Source organism: Aulonocara sp. 'chitande type north' Nkhata Bay, linkage group LG7 (genome assembly GCF_057382095.1).
Source record: "Aulonocara sp. 'chitande type north' Nkhata Bay isolate Kocher_YH1m ecotype deep benthic linkage group LG7, A_spYH_male_GT1.1, whole genome shotgun sequence".
NCBI classification, from domain to species: Eukaryota; Metazoa; Chordata; class Actinopteri; order Cichliformes; family Cichlidae; genus Aulonocara; species Aulonocara sp. 'chitande type north' Nkhata Bay.
This window is the reverse complement of record NC_141350.1, coordinates 25392471-25399851: the sequence shown is the minus strand read 5'-3', so window position 1 is coordinate 25399851 and position 7381 is coordinate 25392471. Positions and strand designations below refer to the sequence as shown.

Sequence of the window (7381 nt, the reverse complement as noted above, 5' to 3'; positions counted from 1 at the left end):
CACTTCGAGTGTGAAGAAAAATTTTTAAATGGACAAAAAAGCCTCTCTGATCCAATAAACCCCTGTGTGGATGAACCTGAAGTGTTTCTTGAGACTGCTTTTTCAGTGAGCAACACTGCAGTGCAATCACAGCCGAGGCCTTGAAGAAATGTTTGGAGGATGTTTTATTGCAGGTGGAGGGTGCAGCCACCCCAAACATCACCTTGAGCAGATTTCTGATGGAAACGTCAACATTTGTCTTCTCTCTACCTTCAGTCGGTGTCCTGACACCATGCCGCTGTTCGCAACCTCGCCTCAGCTGTCCATCACGCTTGGCAGGGATATTATTGTTCTGACCCAAGTAAAGCCAAGTCGTTCTGATGACTGATGAGCCTTCCCGATCAGACAGGACCAGTGGAAACAGAAGAAAGCAGTGCTCTGGAGAAATGAAAGTGTGGACATCAGAGATAAAATGCTGTCTGCCTGCTGTCAGGCACTTTTCAACGCCCAAAAGTAATGTCTGATGAGAAACTATAGAAAATTTTAAAGGATTTTGAAAAAATTATAAGCTGTTTTATAACAGTATTATTTTATTAACGTCTTCACTGATGATACAGATTCTCTATCTTATTTAATGTCTGTAGTGAAAAGGGGGGAAAACAAAAATTATAAGATAAAAAGGTAAGATTATACAAATTCTGTACAGCATGTCTTAATTTGCTCTTTTTTAAAAAAAAAAAAAAAAAAAAAGCAAAATAAAGCATTAGACAGTGTCTTGAAAACCTGACTCCTATTATATTTCACAAAAGTTTGTGTGGCTCCAGATTAATACCCAGTGAGTCCTATTTGCTTTAATTAGGAAACTGGAGCAATGGTTAACTTGTCAATATAACAATGACCTGGTGTACACAGACTTCACAAAGAAAAATTAGAGATGTCTGCTGCCAAATGGGTTTCTACAAAGTTCTGCATTAAAGAGATTTAAGTGTTAGAGTAGTATCAAACTTTAGTACTGTATGAACATGTTTTCATTTAATTATATATATTTTAATTGAATCTAGACTGAAGATAAAAGCAATTTAAATATAACCGATACCACAGTAGCTTCCATTGTCCACAACCAGTGAAGATAAATTACCAATGGTCAGAATTTCTAACACACAGGTGTCCCCATCAGATTTTAAGCAGCAGTTTTGTAAATGAGGAGCCACAGCATACGTGGCCCCAAGCTCTTTAATAAAATGAAGCTGGCTAATAAATTAAGCCTAATAGCTCACTATTTATATCAGACTAATGTGGCATAATGAGCTAACCCCTCAATTACAGCATGTTTCATTATATAACTGAATGTTCATTTTCATTTCATTGGATTCAGAGACTCAGGGAGGAGAGTTCAGCCTGTGGGATAAATCACTGGAAGTTTAAGAATTACTAGCATAAGTCAAAGTTTCACGGCAATACAAACACAGAAATTCAAACTCTAGTTACTCTAGGTCATTCATATACAGTTCTGTATGTGAATAACTAACAATTTTATCTTTGGACCACTTCATCAAAATGCCAGCTTAAAACAGAACTAAATGTTTGCAGTCAAGTAGCACACTCTGTACAGTAATAGAGGTTATAGCAGTCTGATTTAGGAAGAAGGAGCAAGATTTATTCAGATACAAACGTTTGTACAGACAGAGCTAACTATAAATGCAGGAAGAGATACAGGCTCCAGTGAACATATAGCTCTTCACTGACGAGCTGGCCTACTCCACCCACAGCAGCATTTCCACCTGGGCTAAACTTAGCAGAACAGGATCAGCTCTTCCACATTGTCGTAGCTGATAGTGAAGACGCCAAGAAGATCAGAGATGCAGGTCTGAGTTCAGGTCCAGAAGATTCACAGAAAACAAAACTGAAATTTATTAAGAGCCTCAAATGAAGACTTTGGTTCAGAAAAAGCTTCTTTTTTTTCTTTTTTTTTTGCTTTTTGTCACTTTAGAGGAGCAGACACCAGCCTTGTACACATAATTTCACATACTTTCAAGTTGCCCTGGTGAACTTTTTAGAAAAAACATTGGGTATTTAGACGCAGGGGAAACAAAACTACCCATCTTGAGTGGTGTTTGTGAAAGAAAGACCTTGTTAGAGGTGGTGAGGCCGAGCAGAGGGTCAAGCTCTCTGTGTTAGGAATGTTTGTGCCTGTTGGAGGTATTTCCCCTCTTTGTTGTGATCAGTGTTGGGTGATTACTCAAAAAATAATGTATTGCACATATTACACAGAATACTTTTCTTAAAATAATGCAGTATGTTAATGAATTACTCCCAGGAGAAACTAATTCACTATAATACTTGTTGCATTACCTGTCTTATAATTATCAGTTAATAATATAAACCTATAGGCTACAGTCCCACACAAGTAACTGTTTTATTTTTCCACACTGACTTTAAGTTGTTAGAAGTTAGGGCTGCTTTCTCTGACACACTTCTCACACTCCATCACATCGGTTTTCTCATGTCAGCCTAATCGCAAAACAAATGTATTACTTGTAACAAAGTTATTCTACAAGGGAGAGAGTGAGTATAACCACAAACCCACAAATGTTGATTCATAAAATCATGTATGCTGCTCAGAGTAATGTCAAGCCTGACAGTGAATAACCATGGTTACAGAGGGATACTCCATGTTTCACTCAGAAGTTCTGATGACTCACAATAAAAGATCTAATGTTGATATGACCATGCAAAAATCATGAGTGTATCACTGAAACCTAGTAAAATATGTGGTGTATGTACAGTCAATTACTTTTTTTAAAAAAAATAGGAAAAACCGTGCGCACTGTGTCACTAATGATACAGTATATTAAAATTTTCAAAAGTGAACGAATGCTTCATTTGAGTGTATTTTGTGTAATTTCCCCTATTTACACTTTGCCGTGCTATTTAAAGATACGCATCATGATTAAAATGGTATAAATGGAGAGTGATTGTTACCCCCCCCCCCCCCCCCAAAAAAAAAAACAAAAAAAAAAACAGCAAAATTAAATGAAAAACATGAATTAACTAAATATATAGCGATGTGCCTGCAGACCGACAGGTGGAACGGGCGCAGAACACATACTGCAGTGTTCTGCTGCATGTTAGTCAGCAGAACCCTGCCTAACATCTGTGGCTGCATTAAATATTGCAGCTGGGATTCAGTAGTGGCTCTAATGACTATTTTGCTCCAATAAAAAGCAGAGACAGAGGACGTGAGTTGCGCTCGACTGCAGGCTCTCCCTCGCCTGTTTACTACACAGAAGTTTACATCTTTGGTTTCTGTTCATTTACACATGCGTTCATCTTTTCTCCACACATTCCTCTTCTAACAAAAGGATCACATTCAGTAAGGTTCACATTTTAAATCCCCTTGGTTGCCTTGTGTTTTTTATGTATAAGTCTACAAAATAAAAATCCCTTATAGGTCCTCTTATTTATAACAAATCTGTAACTAAATTCTGCTGCTGTCTAGCTTCAAAAATGTGTCTGTGCAGTAGCGTTAACACTGCGATTAACCTGCTAAGCATTACCGTTGTAACCTTTCTTTATATCGTAACACGTGCAACAATACATCACAACAGGAAATAATAAAGAAATATATTCCACAATCTCCCAAAATTCCAAATATACGAGACTCTGTTTACATGTAGAAGCATACTGAGTGAGATCTAGGTTACGTAGAACTCATGTTAATCAGATAGATAGATAAATAGAACTATATTAATCCCTTGGGTTTGTTTCTCCGAGAAATTCAGTAAAATGAAATGTCCCAATGACGGTGCACCTCTCTGCCGTGACCCGGATTCGAACCGGGGTTGCTGCGGCCACAACGCAGAGTACTAACCACTATACGATCACGGCGAGCTAACCGGGACGCAGTCACGCACTTATAAAACTTTTAGTGACTTCAGGATTAAAGGTGTGTCCAGGAGCTACATTTGCCACAAAATAAAACATACGCAGTACTGCAAGTGGAAAACAACTCTCACTACAACTGGCAGGAAAGTTCTTGTTCAGTCCATCAGACTAACACACAAGAAAAGGTTTTAGGCCTTTTATGTGCATTGCAATTAGTTAGCGCACGCTACTAACCTGTTTTATACAGAAAAGGTAGAGACAGGGGAAGAGCTGCGTTCTGTCTGCAGGCTCTTCCTTGTCTCAAGCTGGTTTTATGATAGAGCAGAGCGAGCGTGTCTGCTGTCCGCTCCACTCCATACATTCTGTATTTAAGTAGAAGTACAGACACTTGTATTAAAAAACACTCAATTGAAAGTTGGAGTACTGATTCAACTTCTTTATTCAAGTAAAAGTGAAAAAGTACATGCTGCAATGTACTCAAACTAAAAAGTAGCTTCTTCAAGGACAATTCTACCATCTATTTTATGCACAGGTGACTGGAATTTCTGCCATATTAATATAATTCAAAAATAATGTTAGTATCCTAACGTTAGTATCCTAACATCCTAAAAGATCCTCAGGATTTTCTACACAGGCGCTGTGGAGAGCATCCTCACACAGAACATGACATCGTGGTTTGGGAACAGCTGTGTGAAGGACCAAAAAGCTCTCCAGAGAGTGATCCGTACAGCAGAACGCTGCTGCAGGATTGCTCTCCCCCCGCTTCAGGACACCTACACCAGGAGATGCCGGACTAGAGCAGCGCAGATACTGAAGGACCCGTCCCATCCTGGCAACAAACTGTTCCAACTTCTGCAATCTGGTAGAAGGTTCCGCATCTTCCGGGCAAGGACAGAGAGACTCAAGAGGAGCTTCTATCCCCAAGCCATCCGTGCCCTAAACACACACACCCGCCCTCTCACATCATCTATAATTGACTGAGACAGGACTCTTCCAGACACTAAACCAAGGCACAATGTACATTTCAATTCCTTTAATTTTAAATATGTTTATATTGTCTATCCTGTAAAATAGTCAGATGTCTATTCATATTAATGTACAGAATTCACCTGCTTGCTGCTACTACTGCACATTCACCCAGTGTATATACTATATATATATATATATATATATATATATATATATATATATATATATATATATATATATATATATATATATATAATGTTCTTCCTCTACACCCCCCCCAATTTTTGCACATGTCGAGGAGCGTGTCAGGCTACATTTCACTGTGTGTTATACTTGTATAACTATGCATGTGACAAATAAGAATATAAATGGTATTCCAAACTAAAATCTAATTTTAATGAATGTACTCAGCCAGAATCCGTTTTTTCAGACACAAGCAGTAAGAGAATAAAGAAAAATATTGTCTGTCAGGGGTGAAAGTGAGATACAGCAGTATGATCTGCTGTGGCTCAGCATGGGGAAAATACTAACGGTTCACAATCATTTCTAATGAGCTACAGCCTCCACACCAAGTTTTCTTAGTGTACAGGCTGTGATCAGCTGACCTGTTGCACTTTGTGGATTGTGAACTGAGTTCAGTGAATGAATCTAAGCGCCATCATCTTAAATGTAAATTAATCTCTGCTACACTACTGCACAATGTAACCCAACAATGGCCACCACAGCCACTGTGTTCCAGTCCAGCACAGTGCTTTACTGTGAATTCACCACATTAATGCAAGCTAACCTCTTTATCCTGCACAAAACTACCCAGTATTTTCATGGAACATTTGAATAACACAAAGTTAGTATATAGTTAGTATAGATTCACAATATATAATATACAAGTCCATTATGTGATTAAAAAGGACATTATTTATTATTATATATCTTTAAGTCTGCAGTTTAGCTTAGTGTCACTAAGCAGTCCTTACCATTAAACCTAACCTCTCTTATTTTAGCCAATAACACTGCTCACAGACAGTCTATGTGTTTGCTGATGGTTTTTGAGCTAGAAATGTTGAAACCTTCTTCTTCTGTAGCACTAGCTAGATGCTGACTACAACATAAGGACACCTGCACTCACCCACTTTAACCCCTGAGGATAAATGCTATAAATGATACAGCTGAACATAAAGCAACAAGACTCTTTTGAAAATGTATAAAAGGAGTAGAAAGTATAGATATTTGTGTTAAAATGTAGGGAGGAAAAAGGGAAAAGTTGTCAGAAAAATAAATACTCAAGCACAGATAAGTACAGATACCTTTATTACATTTTTTCATACTGTTGTTTCTGCAATAATAAACAGGATTAATATCGTCTTGTTAATTAACACATTTAATATTATAACATAAATCACCTCTAAAATTATATTTTATTCAATTATTTATTTTATGGTTAAACATTTTCTGTCCTTTAAACATTGAATTGCTTTACTTTCTCCCCTCGACGTTATCATCTGTTCTAGAAAATAATAATGCTGAGCTGAGGGCTATGAGAAGATAAACATCACACTCTTATTCTTCTTGGGCACCTCCTGGACTTCCTATGTCCATCTGCTTGCCCTGAGCTGCTCTCCAGTTTGTGCCACTGATGTTAGACCTGTATGCGCTCTGCTCCACCCTCTGCAGTGCTGGTGGAGAAAGGATCTGACAGCGAGATTATGATGTTAGAAAGCTTTTAGTTACATGTACGTCTTTCTCTCTGACAGCAAAAGTTTTGGCAAAGGAACTCGTGGGGTTTCTGGTTTCACTTTGAAGGGAGTTATATACCGTAGATGCTCAGTGAACGACTCACCAGGCAACATGTAACAAGGCTTTCTTTTGAACATCACACTGATCTGAAGCTCACTGTGTGTGTTGTCGGGATAGACAAACAGTAGGTGCATGCATCACTGCTGGTAAAATGATCTCATTGCAGTTAACAGATTCACCTACAGACCAGCATAGGATCCGATTTTAGAATACATTTTTATCTACCCACTGATCTCACTCAAACTCTATCACGTTCAAAGTTTACTTGAAGTTTTCAAAGAACAGTGAAACACAAAAGCAAAAACAAAAGCAATTCCATGTGCAGGACCTGGAACAAAAAGCTACCTGCTAATTATTAAAATACTCAAATAGTAAACTTCTTGTGTGCAGCTGGTTAAAGGTGTTCCTGAGGTGCTGTACAAGTTACCATCATACTAGTAAGGAAGCCCTCTTTCTTACACAACAAATTAAGTTTCATTTTAAAATTCAGTTATCTCAATAAGTAAGAAAAAAATTGATTGCTTTAGTTTTATCATCTTCCCACAGTGCCTACAGTTAAAGGTGATACACTTGAAACCACTTCAATCAATCAATCAATCTTTATTTATAAAGCACTTTTCATACAAAAAAAAATGTAGCACAAAGTGCTTTACATAGTTAAAAGCAGCCCACCCCACCCTCCAACTCGATCCCCGCACTCTCATTAACATTGACTTCTTCAATCATTTGTTAAACATGTCAATAGATGTACTGT

The 7381-nt window shown here is 37.8% G+C and overlaps 1 non-coding gene across 1 annotated transcript; it reads right to left on the bottom strand.

The window, feature by feature from the left end:
* Positions 1-3795: 3795 nt before the first annotated feature.
* trnah-gug (transfer RNA histidin (anticodon GUG)) lies at positions 3796-3867 on the bottom strand. Its single transcript has one exon. It is a non-coding gene; the product is annotated as a tRNA-His (tRNA).
* Positions 3868-7381: the final 3514 nt, after the last annotated feature.